Raw genomic sequence first — 17,881 nt, 5'->3', positions numbered from 1 at the left:
GCTTAGTTTTGCTTAGTTTTGCTTCATTTGCGAAACAACGCACTTTCAACTCAAAAGCTCCAAACTAGTTGAAAGAAGCATGGTAGAAGCTTATTGGTGTGCTTTTTGTGCGTTTGGGCCTGTAAACAGCTGATTGGGCTAGGTTTGGGTTTCCTACGCTTAGTTTTGCTTAGTTTTGCTTAGTTTTGCTTAATTTGCGAAACAACGCACTTTCAACTCAAAAACTCCAAACTAGGTGAAATAAGCATGGTAGAAGCTTATTGGTGTGCTTTTAGTGCGTTTGGGCCTGAAAACAGCTCATGGGGCTAGGTTTGGGTTTCCTACGCTTAGTTTTGCTTAGTTTTGCTTAATTTGCGAAACAACGCACATTCAAGTCAAAAGCTCCAAACTACTTGAAAGAAGCATGGTAGAAGCTTATTGTTGTGCTTTTTGTGCGTTTCGGCCTGAAAACTGCTGATTGGGCTAGGTTTGGGTTTCCTACGCTACGTTTTGCTTAGTTTTGCTTAATTTGCGTAACAACGCACTTTCAACTCAAAAGCTCCAAACGAGTTGAAAGAAGCATGGTAGAAGCTTATTGGTGTGCTTTTTGTGCGTTTGGGCCTGAAAACAGCTGATTGGGCTAGGTTTGGGTTTCCTACGCTTAGTTTTGCTTAGTTTTCCTTAATTTGCGAAACAACTCACTTTCAACTGAAAAACTACAAACTAGTTGAAAGAAGCATGAAAGAAGCTTATTGTTGTGCTTTTAATGCGTTTCGTCCTGAAAACAGCTCATTGGGATAGGATTGGGTTTCCTACGCTTAGTTTTGCTTAGTTGTGCTTGATTTGTGAAACAACGCACTTTCAACTGAAAAACTACAAACTAGGTGAAAGAAGCATGGTAGAAGCTTATTGGTGTGCTTTTTTGCGTTTGGGCCTGAAGACAGCTGATTGGGCTACATTTGGGTTTCCTACGCTTAGTTTTGCTTAGTTGTGCTTAATTTGTGAAACAACGCACTTTCAACTGAAAAACTACAAACTAGGTGAAATAAGCATGAAAGAAGCTTATTGGTGTGCTTTTTGTGCGTTTGGGCCTGAAAACAGCTGATTGGGCTAGGTTTGGGTTTCCTACGCTTAGTTTTGCTTAGTTTTGCTTAATTTGCGAAACAACGCACTTTCAACTCAAAAGCTCCAAACTAGTTGAAAGAAGCATGGTAGAAACTTATTGGTGTGCTTTTTGTGCGTTTGGGCCTGAAAACAGCTGATTGGGCTAGGTTTGGGTTTCCTAAGCTTAGTTTTGGTTAATTTTGCTTAGTTTTGCTTAATTTGTGAAACAACGCACTTTCAACTCAAAAACTCCAAACTAGGTGAAATAAGCATGAAAGAAGCTTATTGGTGTGCTTTTTGTGCGTTTGGGCCTGAAAACAGCTGATTGGGCTAGGTTTGGGTTTCCTACGCTACGTTTTGCTTAATTTGCGAAACAACGCACTTTCAACTCAAAAACTCCAAACTAGGTGAAATAAGCATGGTAGAAGCTTTTTGTGGTGCTTTGAGTACGTTTGGACATGAAAACAGCTCATTGTGCTAGGTTTGGGTTTCCTACGCTTAGTTTTGCTAAGTTTTGCTTAATTTGCGAAACAACGCACTTTCAACTCAAAAACTCCAAACTAGGTGAAAGAAGCATGGTAGAAGCTTATTGCTGTGCTTTTTGTGCGTTTGGGCCTGAAAACAGCTGATTGGGCTAGGTTTGGGTTTCCTAAGCTTAGTTTTGGTTAATTTTGCTTAGTTTTGCTTAATTTGTGAAACAACGCACTTTCAACTCAAAAACTCCAAACTAGGTGAAATAAGCATGAAAGAAGCTTATTGGTGTGCTTTTTGTGCGTTTGGGCCTGAAAACAGCTGATTGGGCTAGGTTTGGGTTTCCTACGCTTAGTTTTGCTTAGTTTTGCTTCATTTGCGAAACAACGCACTCAACTCAAAAACTCCAAACTAGGTGAAATAAGCATGGTAGAAGCTTATTGTTGTGCTTTTTGTGCGTTTGGGCCTGAAAACAGCTCATTAGGCTAGGTTTGGGTTTCCTACGCTTAGTTTTGCTTAGTTTTGCTTAATTTGCGAAACAACGCACATTCAACTCAAAAGCTCCAAACTAGTTGAAAGAAGCATGGTAGAAGCTTATTGGTGTGCTTTTTGTGCGTTTGGGCCTGAAAACAGCTGATTGGGCTAGGTTTGGGTTTCCTACGCTTAGTTTTGCTTAGTTTTGCTTAATTTGCAAAACAACGCACTTTCAACTCAAAAACTCCAAACTAGGTGAAATAAGCATGGTAGAAGCTTATTGTGGTACTTTGAGTACGTTTGGGCAAGAAAACAGCTCATTGGGCTAGGTTTGGGTTTCCTACGCTTAGTTTTGCTTAGTTTGGCTTAATTTGCGAAACAACGCACATTCAACTCAAAAGCTCCAAACTAGTTGAAAGAAGCATGGTAGAAGCTTATTGGTGTGCTTTTAATGCGTTTCGTCCTGAAAACAGCTCATTGGGATAGGATTGGGTTTCCTACGCTTAGTTTTGCTTAATTTGCGAAACAACGCATTCAACTCAAAAACTCCAAACTAGGTGAAATAAGCATGGTAGAAGCTTATTGTTGTGCTTTTAGTGCGTTTGGGCCTGAAAACAGCTCATTAGGCTAGGTTTGGGTTTCCTACGCTTAGTTTTGCTTAGTTTTGCTTAATTTGCGAAACAACGCACTTTCAACTCAAAAACTCCAAACTAGGTGAAAGAAGCATGGTAGAAGCTTATTGCTGTGCTTTTAGTGCGTTTGGGCCTGAAAACAGCTGATTGGGCTAGGTTTGGGTTTCCTAAGCTTAGTTTTGGTTAATTTTGCTTTGTTTTGCTTAATTTGTGAAACAACGCACTTTCAACTCAAAAACTCCAAACTAGGTGAAATAAGCATGAAAGAAGCTTATTGGTGTGCTTTTTGTGCGTTTGGGCCTGAAAACAGCTGATTGGGCTAGGTTTGGGTTTCCTACGCTACGTTTTGCTTAGTTTTGCTTCATTTGCGAAACAACGCACTCAACTCAAAAACTCCAAACTAGGTGAAATAAGCATGGTAGAAGCTTATTGTTGTGCTTTTTGTGCGTTTGAGCCTGAAAACAGCTCATTAGGCTAGGTTTGGGTTTCCTACGCTTAGTTTTGCTTAGTTTTGCTTAATTTGCGAAACAACGCACATTCAACTCAAAAGCTCCAAACTAGTTGAAAGAAGCATGGTAGAAGCTTATTGGTGTGCTTTTTGTGCGTTTGGGCCTGAAAACAGCTGATTGGGCTAGGTTTGGGTTTCCTACGCTTAGTTTTGCTTAGTTTTGCTTAATTTGCAAAACAACGCACTTTCAACTCAAAAACTCCAAACTAGGTGAAATAAGCATGGTAGAAGCTTATTGTGGTGCTTTGAGTACGTTTGGGCAAGAAAACAGCTCATTGGGCTAGGTTTGGGTTTCCTACGCTTAGTTTTGCTTAGTTTGGCTTAATTTGCGAAACAACGCACATTCAACTCAAAAGCTCCAAACTAGTTGAAAGAAGCATGGTAGAAGCTTATTGGTGTGCTTTTAATGCGTTTCGTCCTGAAAACAGCTCATTGGGATAGGATTGGGTTTCCTACGCTTAGTTTTGCTTAATTTGCGAAACAACGCATTCAACTCAAAAACTCCAAACTAGGTGAAATAAGCATGGTAGAAGCTTATTGTTGTGCTTTTAGTGCGTTTGGGCCTGAAAACAGCTCATTAGGCTAGGTTTGGGTTTCCTACGCTTAGTTTTGCTTAGTTTTGCTTAATTTGCGAAACAACGCACATTCAACTCAAAAGCTCCAAACTAGTTGAAAGAAGCATGGTAGAAGCTTATTGGTGTGCTTTTTTGCGTTTGGGCCTGAAGACAGCTGATTGGGCTAGGTTTGGGTTTCCTACGCTTAATTTTGCTTAGTTTTGCTTAATTTGTGAAACAACGCACTTTCAACTCAAAAACTCCAAACTAGGTGAAATAAGCATGGTAGAAGCATATTGTTGTGCTTTTTGTGCGTTTGGGCCTGAAAACAGCTGATTGGGCTAGGTTTGGGTTTCACACGCTACGTTTTGCTTAGTTTTGCTTAATTTGCGAAACAACTCACTTTCAACTCAAAAACTCCAAACTAGGTGAAATAAGCATGGTAGAATCTTATTGTGGTGCTTTGAGTACGTTTGGGCAAGAAAACAGCTCATTGGGCTAGGTTTGGGTTTCCTACGCTTAGTTTTGCTTAGTTTTGCTTAATTTGCGAAACAACGCACTCAAAAACTCCAAACTAGGTGAAATAAGCATGGTAGAAGCATATTGTTGTGCTTTTTGTGCGTTTGGGCCTGAAAACAGCTGATTGGGCTAGGTTTGGGTTTCACACGCTACGTTTTGCTTAGTTTTGCTTAATTTGCGAAACAACTCACTTTCAACTCAAAAACTCCAAACTAGGTGAAATAAGCATGGTAGAATCTTATTGTGGTGCTTTGAGTACGTTTGGGCAAGAAAACAGCTCATTGGGCTAGGTTTGGGTTTCCTACGCTTAGTTTTGCTTAGTTTTGCTTAATTTGCGAAACAACGCACTCAAAAACTCCAAACTAGGTGAAATAAGCATGGTAGAAGCTTATTGTTGTGCTTTTAGTGCGTTTGGGCCTGAAAACAGCTCATAAGGCTAGGTTTGTTTTCCTACGCTTAGTTTTGCTTAGTTTTGCTTCATTTGCGAAACAACGCACTTTCAACTCAAAAGCTCCAAACTAGTTGAAAGAAGCATGGTAGAAGCTTATTGGTGTGCTTTTTGTGCGTTTGGGCCTGTAAACAGCTGATTGGGCTAGGTTTGGGTTTCCTACGCTTAGTTTTGCTTAGTTTTGCTTAGTTTTGCTTAATTTGCGAAACAACGCACTTTCAACTCAAAAACTCCAAACTAGGTGAAATAAGCATGGTAGAAGCTTATTGGTGTGCTTTTAGTGCGTTTGGGCCTGAAAACAGCTCATTAGGCTAGGTTTGGGTTTCCTACGCTTAGTTTTGCTTAGTTTTGCTTAATTTGCGAAACAACGCACATTCAAGTCAAAAGCTCCAAACTACTTGAAAGAAGCATGGTAGAAGCTTATTGGTGTGCTTTTTGTGCGTTTCGGCCTGAAAACTGCTGATTGGGCTAGGTTTGGGTTTCCTACGCTACGTTTTGCTTAGTTTTGCTTAATTTGCGTAACAACGCACTTTCAACTCAAAAACTCCAAACTAGGTGAAAGAAGCATGGTAGAAGGTTATTGCTGTGCTTTTTGTGCGTTTGGGCCTGAAGACAGCTGATTGGGCTAGGTTTGGGTTTCCTATGCTTAGTTTTGCTCTTGTGGGGGTGCCAAAGTGTCCACACGCTTCCGGCACATAGTTTGGTGTTGTGGTGCTGCCAAATCGCAGGCACGCGAATCGGGCAGATGGAAACCTAGGAAGTCCAAACGTAGGCCAACATGCTGCTTTCTGGTTGATTTGTGCAGAAATCAGACGAGCCACCTTCGGACATGCTTCCTTCACTGAGTTTGTTCTTGTGGCGTTGCCAAAGTGTAGGCACGCTTCCTGCACTTAGTTTGGTGTTGTGGTGCTGCCAAATCGCAGTCACGCAAATCGGGCAGATGGAAACCTAGGAAGTCCAAACGTAGCCCCAACGTGCTGCTTTCTGGTTGATTTGTGGAAAAGCAGATGACCCAGCTTCGATCATGCTTCCTTCACTTACTATCGTCTTGTGGAGGTGCCAATGTGTTAACCACGCTTCCTGCGCTTAGTTTGGTGTTGTGGTGGTGCCACAGCGCACTCACGCAAATCGGGCAGATGGAATCCTAGGAAGTCCAAACGTAGCCAACGTGCTGCGTTTGGGCCAGAAGACAGCTGATTGGGCTAGGTTTGGGTTTCCTATGCTTAGTTTTGCTTAGTTTTGCTTAATTTGCGAAACAACGCACATTCAACTCAAAAACTCCAAACTAGGTGAAATAAGCATGATAGAAGCTTATTGGTGTGCTTTGAGTGCATTTGGTCATGAAAACAGCTGATTGGGCTAGGTTTGGGTTTCCTACGCTTAGTTTTGCTTAGTTTTGCTTAATTTGCGAAAGAACGCACATTCAACTCAAAAGCTCCAAACTAGTTGAAAGAAGCATGGTAGAAACCTATTGGTGTGCTTTTTGTGCGTTTGGGCCTGAAAACAGCTGATTGTGCTAGGTTTGGGTTTCCTAAGCTTAGTTTTGGTTAGTTTTGCTTAGTTTTGCTTAATGTGTGAAACAACGCACTTTCAACTCAAAAACTCCAAACTAGGTGAAATAAGCATGAAAGAAGCTTATTGTTGTGCTTTTAGTGCGTTTGGGCCTGAAAGCAGCTCATTGGGCTAGGATTGGGTTTCCTACGATACTTTTGCTTATTTGTGCTTAATTTGTGAAACAACGCACTTTCAACTCAAAAACTCCAAACTAGGTGAAAGAAGCATGGTAGAAGTTTATTGGTGTGCTTTTAGTGCGTTTGGCCTGAAAATAGCTGATTGGGCTAGGTTTGGGTTTCCTATGCTTAGTTTTGCTGTTGTGGGGGTGCCAAAGTGTCCACACGCTTCCTGCACATAGTTTGGTGTTGTGGTGCTGCCAAACCGCAGTCACGCAAATCGGGCAGATGGAAACCTAGGAAGTCCAAACGTAGGCCAACATGCTGCTTTCTGGTTGATTTGTGCAGAAATCAGACGAGCCACCTTCGGATATGCTTCCTTCACTGAGTTTGGTCTTGTGGCGGTGGCAAAGTGTAGGCACGCTTCCTGCGCTTAGTTTGGTGTTGTGGTACTGCCAAATCGCAGTCACGCAAATCGGGCAAATGGAAACCTAGGAAGTCCAAAGGTAGCCCAACGTGCTGCTTTCTGGTTGATTAGTGGAAAATAGATGACCCAGCTTCGATCATGCTTCCTTCACTTACTATCGTCTTCTGGAGGTCCCAATGTGTAACCACGCTTCCTGCGCTTAGTTTGGTGTTGTGGTGGTGCCACAGCGCACTCACGCAAATCGGGCAGAGAGAAACCTAGGAAGTCCAAACGTAGCCCAACGTGCTGCTTTCTGGTTACTTTGCACAGAAAGCAGAAGAGCCACCTTCGGACATGCTTCCTTCACTTAGTTTGGTCTTGTGGGGGTGCCATGGTGTAGGCACACTTCCTGCGCTTAGTTTGGTGTTGTGCTGCTGCCAAATCGCAGTCACGCAAATCAGGCAGATGGAAACCGAGGAAGTCCAAACGTAGCCCAACATGCTGCTTTCTGGTTACTTTGCACAGAAAGCAGAAGAGCCACCATTGGACATGATTCCTTCAATTAGTTTGGTCTTGTGGGGGTGCCAAAGTGTCTGCACGCTTCCTGCACATACTTTGGTGTTGTGGTGCTGCCAAATCGCAGTCACGCAAATCGGGTAGATGGCAACCTAGGAAGTCCCAACGTAGCCCAACGTGCTGCTTTCTGACTGATTTGTTGAAAAGCAGATAACCCAGCTTCGATCCTCCTTCCTTCAGTTACTTTCGCCTTGTAGAGGTGCCAAAGTGTAACCACGCTTCCTGCACTTAGTTTGGTGTTGTGCTGATGCCACAGCGCACTCACGCAAATCGGGCAGAGGGAAACCTAGGAAGTCCAAACGTAGCCCAACGTGCTGCTTTCTGGTTGCTTTGCACAAAAAGCAGACGAGCCACCTTCGGACATGCTTCCTTCACTTAGTTTGGTCTTGTGGGGGTGCCATGGTGTAGGAACACTTCCTGCGCTTAGTTTGGTGTTGTGCTGCTGCCAAATCGCAGTCACGCAAATCAGGCAGATGGAAACCTAGGAAGTCCAAACGTAGCCCAACGTGCTGCTTTCTGGTTACTTTGCACAGAAAACAAAGGAGCCAGCTTCGATCATGCTTCCTTCACTTACTTGTGTCATGTGGAGGTGCCAAAGTGTAGGCACGCTTCCTGCGCTTAGTTTGGTGTTGTGGTGCTGCCACAGAGCACTCACCCAAATCGGGCAGATGGATACCTATAAAGTCCAAACGTAGCCCAAGGTGCTCCTTTCTTGTTGCTTTGCACAAAAAGCAGACGAGCCACCTTCGGACATGCTTCCTTCACTTAGTTTGGTCTTGTGGCGGTGCCAAAGTGTAGGCATGCTTCCTGCACTTAGTTTGGTGTTGTGGTGCTGCCAAATCGCAGTCACGCAAATCGGGCAGGTGGAAACCTAGGAAGTCCAAACGTAGCCCAACGTGCTGCTTTCTGGTTGATTTGTGGAAAAGCAGATGACCCAGCTTCGATCATGCTTCCTTCACTTACTATCGTCTTGTGGAGGTGCCAATGTGTAACCACGCTCCCTGCGCTTAGTTTGGTGTTGTGGTGGTGCCACAGCGCACTCACGCAAATCGGGTAGAGGGAAACCTAGGAAGTCCAAACAACGCACTTGCAACTCAGAAACGCCAAACTAAGTGAAATAAGCATGATAGAAGCTTATTGGTGTGCTTTTTGTGCGTTTCGGCCTGAAAACTGCTGATTGGGCTAGGTTTGGGTTTCCTACGCTACGTTTTGCTTAGTTTTGCTTAATTTGCGTAACAACGCACTTTCAACTCAAAAACTCCAAACTAGGTGAAAGAAGCATGGTAGAAGGTTATTGCTGTGCTTTTTGTGCGTTTGGGCCTGAAGACAGCTGATTGGGCTAGGTTTGGGTTTCCTATGCTTAGTTTTGCTCTTGTGGGGGTGCCAAAGTGTCCACACGCTTCCGGCACATAGTTTGGTGTTGTGGTGCTGCCAAATCGCAGTCACGCGAATCGGGCAGATGGAAACCTAGGAAGTCCAAACGTAGGCCAACATGCTGCTTTCTGGTTGATTTGTGCAGAAATCAGACGAGCCACCTTCGGACATGCTTCCTTCACTGAGTTTGTTCTTGTGGCGTTGCCAAAGTGTAGGCACGCTTCCTGCACTTAGTTTGGTGTTGTGGTGCTGCCAAATCGCAGTCACGCAAATCGGGCAGATGGAAACCTAGGAAGTCCAAACGTAGCCCCAACGTGCTGCTTTCTGGTTGATTTGTGGAAAAGCAGATGACCCAGCTTCGATCATGCTTCCTTCACTTACTATCGTCTTGTGGAGGTGCCAATGTGTTAACCACGCTTCCTGCGCTTAGTTTGGTGTTGTGGTGGTGCCACAGCGCACTCACGCAAATCGGGCAGATGGAATCCTAGGAAGTCCAAACGTAGCCAACGTGCTGCGTTTGGGCCAGAAGACAGCTGATTGGGCTAGGTTTGGGTTTCCTATGCTTAGTTTTGCTTAGTTTTGCTTAATTTGGGAAACAACGCTCTTTCAACTCAAAAACTCCAAACTAGGTGAAATAAGCATGATAGAAGCTTATTGTTGTGCTTTGAGTGCATTTGGTCATGAAAACAGCTGATTGGGCTAGGTTTGGGTTTCCTACGCTTAGTTTTGCTTAGTTTTGCTTAATTTGCGAAAGAACGCACATTCAACTCAAAAGCTCCAAACTAGTTGAAAGAAGCATGGTAGAAACCTATTGGTGTGCTTTTTGTGCGTTTGGGCCTGAAAACAGCTGATTGTGCTAGGTTTGGGTTTCCTAAGCTCAGTTTTGGTTAGTTTTGCTTAGTTTTGCTTAATGTGTGAAACAATGCACTTTCAACTCAAAAACTCCAAACTAGGTGAAATAAGCATGAAAGAAGCTTATTGTTGTGCTTTTAGTGCGTTTGGGCCCGAAAGCAGCTCATTGGGCTAGGATTGGGTTTCCTACGATAGTTTTGCTTATTTGTGCTTAATTTGTGAAACAACGCACTTTCAACTCAAAAACTCCAAACTAGGTGAAAGAAGCATGGTAGAAGTTTATTGGTGTGCTTTTAGTGCGTTTGGCCTGAAAATAGCTGATTGGGCTAGGTTTGGGTTTCCTATGCTTAGTTTTGCTTAGTTTTGCTGTTGTGGGGGTGCCAAAGTGTCCACACGCTTCCTGCACATAGTTTGGTGTTGTGGTGCTGCCAAACCGCAGTCACGCAAATCGGGCAGATGGAAACCTAGGAAGTCCAAATGTAGGCCAACATGCTGCTTTCTGGTTGATTTGTGCAGAAATCAGACGAGCCACCTTCGGATATGCTTCCTTCACTGAGTTTGGTCTTGTGGCGGTGGCAAAGTGTAGGCACGCTTCCTGCGCTTAGTTTGGTGTTGTGGTACTGCCAAATCGCAGTCACGCAAATCGGGCAAATGGAAACCTAGGAAGTCCAAAGGTAGCCCAACGTGCTGCTTTCTGGTTGATTAGTGGAAAATAGATGACCCAGCTTCGATCATGCTTCCTTCACTTACTATCGTCTTCTGGAGGTGCCAATGTGTTAACCACGCTTCCTGCGCTTAGTTTGGTGTTGTGGTGGTGCCACAGCGCACTCACGCAAATCGGGCAGATGGAATCCTAGGAAGTCCAAACGTAGCCAACGTGCTGCGTTTGGGCCAGAAGACAGCTGATTGGGCTAGGTTTGGGTTTCCTATGCTTAGTTTTGCTTAGTTTTGCTTAATTTGGGAAACAACGCTCTTTCAACTCAAAAACTCCAAACTAGGTGAAATAAGCATGATAGAAGCTTATTGTTGTGCTTTGAGTGCATTTGGTCATGAAAACAGCTGATTGGGCTAGGTTTGGGTTTCCTACGCTTAGTTTTGCTTAGTTTTGCTTAATTTGCGAAAGAACGCACATTCAACTCAAAAGCTCCAAACTAGTTGAAAGAAGCATGGTAGAAACCTATTGGTGTGCTTTTTGTGCGTTTGGGCCTGAAAACAGCTGATTGTGCTAGGTTTGGGTTTCCTAAGCTTAGTTTTGGTTAGTTTTGCTTAGTTTTGCTTAATGTGTGAAACAACGCACTTTCAACTCAAAAACTCCAAACTAGGTGAAATAAGCATGAAAGAAGCTTATTGTTGTGCTTTTAGTGCGTTTGGGCCTGAAAGCAGCTCATTGGGCTAGGATTGGGTTTCCTACGATAGTTTTGCTTATTTGTGCTTAATTTGTGAAACAACGCACTTTCAACTCAAAAACTCCAAACTAGGTGAAAGAAGCATGGTAGAAGTTTATTGGTGTGCTTTTAGTGCGTTTGGCCTGAAAATAGCTGATTGGGCTAGGTTTGGGTTTCCTATGCTTAGTTTTGCTTAGTTTTGCTGTTGTGGGGGTGCCAAAGTGTCCACACGCTTCCTGCACATAGTTTGGTGTTGTGGTGCTGCCAAACCGCAGTCACGCAAATCGGGCAGATGGAAACCTAGGAAGTCCAAACGTAGGCCAACATGCTGCTTTCTGGTTGATTTGTGCAGAAATCAGACGAGCCACCTTCGGATATGCTTCCTTCACTGAGTTTGGTCTTGTGGCGGTGGCAAAGTGTAGGCACGCTTCCTGCGCTTAGTTTGGTGTTGTGGTACTGCCAAATCGCAGTCACGCAAATCGGGCAAATGGAAACCTAGGAAGTCCAAAGGTAGCCCAACGTGCTGCTTTCTGACTGATTTGTTGAAAAGCAGATAACCCAGCTTCGATCCTCCTTCCTTCAGTTACTTTCGCCTTGTAGAGGTGCCAAAGTGTAACCACGCTTCCTGCGCTTAGTTTGGTGTTGTGCTGATGCCACAGCGCACTCACGCAAATCGGGCAGATGGAAACCTAGGAAGTCCAAACGTAGCCCAACGTGCTGCTTTCTGGTTGCTTTGCACAAAAAGCAGACGAGCCACCTTCGGACATGCTTCCTTCACTTAGTTTGGTCTTGTGGGGGTGCCAAGTGTAGGCACACTTCCTGCGCTTAGTTTGGTGTTGTGCTGCTGCCAAATCGCAGTCACGCAAATCGGGCAGATGGAAACCTAGGAAGTCCAAACGTAGCCCAACGTGCTGCTTTCTGGTTACTTTGCACAGAAAGCAGAAGAGCCACCTTTGGACATGCTTCCTTCAATTAGTTTGGTCTTGTGGGGGTGCCAAAGTGTCCGCACGCTTCCTGCACATAGTTTGGTGTTGTGGTGCTGCCAAATCGCAGTCACGCAAATCGGGTAGATGGAAACCTAGGAAGTCCAAACGTAGCCCAACGTGCTGCTTTCTGGTTACTTTGCACAAAAAAGCAGAAGAGCCACTTTTGGACATGCTTCCTTCAATTAGTTTGGTCTTGTGGGGGTGCCAATGTGTAGGCACGCTTCCTGCGCTTAGTTTGGTGTTGTGCTGCTGCCAAATCGCACTCACGCAAATCGGGCAGATGGAAACCTAGGAAGTCCAAACGTAGCCCAACGTGCTGCTTTCTGGTTGCTTTGCACAAAAAGCAGACGAGCCACCTTCGGACATGCTTCCTTCACTTAGTTTGGTCTTGTGGGGGTGCCATGGTGTAGGAACACTTCCTGCGCTTAGTTTGGTGTTGTGCTGCTGCCAAATCGCAGTCACGCAAATCAGGCAGATGGAAACCTAGGAAGTCCAAACGTAGCCCAACGTGCTGCTTTCTGGTTACTTTGCACAGAAAGCAAAGGAGCCAGCTTCGATCATGCTTCCTTCACTTACTTGTGTCATGTGGAGGTGCCAAAGTGTAGGCACGCTTCCAGCGCTTAGTTTGGTGTTGTGGTGCTGCCACAGAGCACTCACCCAAATCGGGCAGATGGATACCTATAAAGTCCAAACGTAGCCCAAGGTGCTCCTTTCTTGTTGCTTTGCACAAAAAGCAGACGAGCCACCTTCGGACATGCTTCCTTCACTTAGTTTGGTCTTGTGGTGGTGCCAAAGTATAGGCATGCTTCCTGCACTTAGTTTGGTGTTGTGGTGCTGCCAAATCGCAGTCACGCAAATCGGGCAGGTGGAAACCTAGGAAGTCCAAACGTAGCCCAACGTGCTGCTTTCTGGTTGATTTGTGGAAAAGCAGATGACCCAGCTTCGATCATGCTTCCTTCACTTACTATCGTCTTGTGGAGGTGCCAATGTGTAACCACGCTGCCTGCGCTTAGTTTGGTGTTGTGGTGGTGCCACAGCGCACTCACGCAAATCGGGTAGAGGGAAACCTAGGAAGTCCAAACAACGCACTTGCAACTCAGAAACGCCAAACTAAGTGAAATAAGCATGATAGAAGCTTATTGGTGTGCTTTTTGTGCGTTTCGGCCTGAAAACAGCCGATTGGGCTAGGTTTGGGTTTCCTACGCTTCGTTTTGCTTAGTTTTGCTTAATTTGCGAAACAACGCACTTGCAACTCAGAAACGCCAAACTAAGTGAAAGAAGCAAGGTAGAAGCTTATTTGTGTGCTTTTAGTGCGTTTCGGCCCGGAAAACAGCTCATTGGGCAAGGTTTGGGTTTCCTACGCTTAGTTTTGCTTAGTTTTGTTTGGTTTTGCTTAATTTGCGAAACAACGCACATTCAACTCAAAAACTCCAAACTAAGTGAAGTAAGCATGAAAGAACCTTATTGTTGTCCTTTAAGTGCGTTTGGGCCTGAAAACAGCTCATTGGGCTAGGTTTTGGGTTTCCTACGCTTAGTTTTGTTTAGTTGTGCTTAGTTTTGCTTAATTTGCGAAACAAACTTTCAACTCAAAAACACCAAACTAAGTGAAATAAGCATGTGTGCTTTTTGTGCATTTGGGTCTGAAAACAGCTGATTGGGCGAGGTATGGGGTTCCTACGCTTAGTTTTGCTTAATTTGCGAAACAATGCACTTTCAACTAAAAAACCCCATGCTAGGTGAAAGAAGGGTGATAAAAGCTTATTGGTGTGCTTTTAGTGCGTTTGGGCCTGAAAACAGCTCATTGGGCTAGGTTTGGGTTTCCTACGCTTAGTTTTGCTAAATTTGCGAAACAACGCACATTCAACTCAAAAACTCCAAACTAGGTGAAATAAGCATGATAGAACCTTATTGTTGTTCTTTAAGTGCGTTTGGGCCTGAAAAAAGCTCATTGGGCTAGGTTTGGGTTTCCTACGCTTAGTTTTGCTTAGTTTTGCTTAATTTGCGAAACAACGCACTTTCAACTCAAAAACTCCAAACTAGGTGAAATAAGCATGATAGAACCTTATTGTTGTGCTTTTAGTGCGTTTGGGCCTGAAAACAGCTCATTAGGCTAGGTTTGGGTTTCCTACGCTTAGTTTTGCTTAGTTTTGCTTAATTTGCGAAACAACGCACATTCAACTCAAAAGCTCCAAACTACTTGAAAGAAGCATGGTAGAAGCTTATTGGTGTGCTTTTTGTGCGTTTGGGCCTGAAAACTGCTCATTGGGCTAGGTTTGGGTTTCCCACGCTTAGTTTTGCTTAATTGGCGCAACAACGCACATTCAACTCAAAAACTCCAAACTAAGTGAAATAAGCATGGTAGAAGCTTATTGGTGTGCTTTTTGTGCGTTTGGGCCAGAAAACCGCTCATTGGGCTAGGTTTGGGTTTCCTATGCTTAGTTTTGCTTAGTTTTGCTTAATTTGCGCAACAACGCACATTCAACTCAAAAACTCCAAACTAGGTGAAAGAAGCATGGTAGAAGCTTATTGGTATGCTTTTTGTGCGTTTGGGCCTGAAAACTGCTGATTGGGCTAGATTTGGGTTTACTACGCTTAGTTTTGCTTAGTTTTGCTTAATTTGCGAAACAACGCACTTTCAACTCAAAAACTCCAAACTAGGTGAAAGAAGCATGATAAAAGCTTATTGGTATTATTTTTGTGCGTTTCGGCCCGAAAACAGCTCATTGGGCAAGGTTTGGGTTTCCTACGCTTCGTTTTACTTCGTTTTGCTTAGTTTTGGTTAGTTTGCGAAACAACGCACTTTCAACTGAAAAAACTCCAAACTAGGTGAAAGAAGCATGGTAGAAGCTTTTGGTTGTACTTTTAGTGCGTTTGGGCCTGAAAACAGCTTATTGGGCAATGTTTGGGTTTCCTACGCTTAGTTTTGCTTAGTTGTGCTTAATTTGTGAAACAACGCACTTTCAACTCAAAAACTCCAAACTAGGTGAAATAAGCATGGAACAAGCTTATTGGTGTGCTTTTAGTGCGTTTGGGCCTGAAAACAGCTGTATGGGCTAGGATTTGGGTTTCCTATGCTACGTTTTGCTTGTTTAGTTTTGCTAATTTGCGAAACAACGCACATTCAACTCAAAAACTCCAACTAGGTGAAAGTAAGCATGTAGAAGCCTTATTGTGTGCTGTTAGTGCGTTTGGGCCTGAAAACAGCTCATTGGGCTAGGTTTTGGTTTCCTACGCTTAGTTTTCCTTAATTAGCGCAACAACACACTTTCAACTCAAAAACACCAAACTAAGTGAAATAAGCATGGTAGAACCTTATTTGTGTGCTTTTTGTGCGTTTGGCCTGAAAACAGCTGATTGGGCTAGGTATGGCGTTCCTACGCTTAGTTTTGCTTAATTTGCGAAGCAACGCACTTTCAACTCAAAAACCCCATGCTAGGTGAAAGAAGCATGATAAAAGCTTATTGGTGTGCTTTTAGTGTGTTTGGGCCTGAAAACAGCTCATTGGGCTAGGTTTGGGTTTCCTACGCTTAGTTTTGCTAAATTTGCAAAACAACGCACATTCAACTCAAAAACTCCAAACTAGGTGAAATAAGCATGATAGAACCTTATTGTTGTTCTTTAAGTGCGTTTGGGCCTGAAAAAAGCTCATTGGGCTAGGTTTGGGTTTCCTACGCTTAGTTTTGCTTAGTTTTGCTTAATTTGTGAAACAACGCACTTGCAACTCAGAAACGCCAAACTAAGTGAAATAAGCATGATAGAAGCTTATTGGTGTGCTTTTTGTGCGTTTCGGCCTGAAAACTGCTGATTGGGCTAGGTTTGGGTTTCCTATGTTTAGTTTTGCTTAGTTTTGCTTAATTTGCGAAACAACGCACTTGCAACTCAGAAACGCCAAACTAAGTGAAAGAAGCATGATAAAAGCTTATTTGTGTGCTTTTAGTGCGTTTGGTCCCGAAAACAGCTCATTGGGCAAGGTTTGGGTTTCCTACGCTTAGTTTTGCTTAGTTTTGCTAAATTTGCGAAACAACGCACATTCAACTCAAAAACTCCAAACTAAGTGAAGTAAGCATGAAAGAACCTTATTGTTGTCCTTTAAGTGCGTTTGGGCCTGAAAACAGCTCATTGGGCTAGGTTTGGGTTTCCTTAGCTTAGTTTTGTTTAGTTGTGCTTAGTTTTGCTTAATTTGCAAACAACGTACTTTCAACTCAAAAACTCCAAACTAAGTGAAATAAGCATGTGTGCTTTTTGTGCATTTGGGCCTGAAAACAGATCGTTGGGTAGGTTTGGGTTTCCTACGCTTAGTTTTGCTTAGTTTTGCTTAATTTGCGAAACAAAGCACATTCAACTCCCAACTAGGTGAAAGAAGCATGGTAGAAGCTTATTGGTGTGCTTTTTCTGCGTTTGGGCCTGAAAACAGCTCATTGGGCTAGGTTCGGTTTCCTACGCTTAGTTTTGCTTAGTTTTGCTTAATTTGTGAAACAACGCACTTTCAACTCATAAACTCCCAACTAGGTGAAATAAGCATGATAGAGCTTATTGTGTGCTTCTTTAGTGGTTTGGGCCTGAAAACAGCTCATTGGGCTAGGTTTGGGTTTTCTATGCTTAGTTTTGCTTAGTTTTGCTTAATTTGCGAAACAACGCACTTTCAACTGCAAAAACTCCAACTAGGTGAAATAAGCATGGTAGAAGCTTATGGTTGTGCTTTTTCGTGCGTTTGGGCCTGAAAACAGCTGATTGGCTAGGTTTGGGTTTTCCTACGCTTAGTTTTGCTTAGTTTTGCTTAATTTGCGAAACAACGCACATTCAACTCAAAAGCTCCAAACTACTTGAAAGAAGCATGGTAGAAGCTTATTGGTGTGCTTTTTGTGCGTTTGGGCCTGAAAACTGCTCATTGGGCTAGGTTTGGGTTTCCCACGCTTAGTTTTGCTTAATTGGCGCAACAACGCACATTCAACTCAAAAACTCCAAACTAAGTGAAATAAGCATGGTAGAAGCTTATTGGTGTGCTTTTTGTGCGTTTGGGCCAGAAAACAGCTCATTGGGCTAGGTTTGGGTTTCCTACGCTTAGTTTTGCTTAATTTTGCTTAATTTGCGCAACAACGCACATTCAACTCAAAAACTCCAAACTAGGTGAAAGAAGCATGGTAGAAGCTTATTGCTGTGCTTTTTGTGCGTTTGGGCCTGAAAACTGCTGATTGGGCTAGATTTGGGTTTACTACGCTTAGTTTCGCTTAGTTTTGCTTAATTTCCGAAACAACGCACTTTCAACTCAAAAACTCCAAACTAGGTGAAAGAAGCATGATAAAAGCTTATTGGTATTATTTTAGTGCGTTTCGGCCCGAAAACAGCTCATTGGGCAAGGTTTGGGTTTCCTACGCTTCGTTTTACTTCGTTTTGCTTAGTTTTGGTTAGTTTGCGAAACAACGCACTTTCAACTGAAAAAACTACAAACTAGGTGAAAGAAGCATGGTAGAACCTTATTGTTGCGTTTTTAGTGCGTTTGGGCCTGAAAACACTTCATTGGGATAGGTTTGGGTTTCCTACGCTTAGTTTTGCTTAGTTTTCCTTAGTTTTGCTTAATTTGTGAAACAACGCACTTTCAACTCAAAAACTCCAAACTAGGTAAAATAAGCATGGTAGAAGCTTATTGGTGTGCTTTTAGTGCGTTTGGGCCTGAAAACAGCCGATTGGGCTAGGTTTGGGTTTCCTATGCTTATTTTTGCTTAGTTTTGCTTAGTTTTGCTAAATTTGCGAAACAACGCACATTCAACTCAAAAACACTCCAAACTAGGTGAAGTAAGCATGATAGAACCTTATTGGTGTGCTTTAAGTGCGTTTGGGCCTGAAAACAGCTCATTGGGCTAGATTTGGGTTTCCTACGCTTAGTTTTGGTTTAGTTGTGCTTATTTTGCTTAATTTGCGAAACAACACACTTTCAACTCAAAA

This window comes from Lacerta agilis, chromosome 14, assembly GCF_009819535.1.
Source record: "Lacerta agilis isolate rLacAgi1 chromosome 14, rLacAgi1.pri, whole genome shotgun sequence".
NCBI classification, from domain to species: Eukaryota; Metazoa; Chordata; class Lepidosauria; order Squamata; family Lacertidae; genus Lacerta; species Lacerta agilis.
This window is presented reverse-complemented; position numbering follows the sequence as displayed.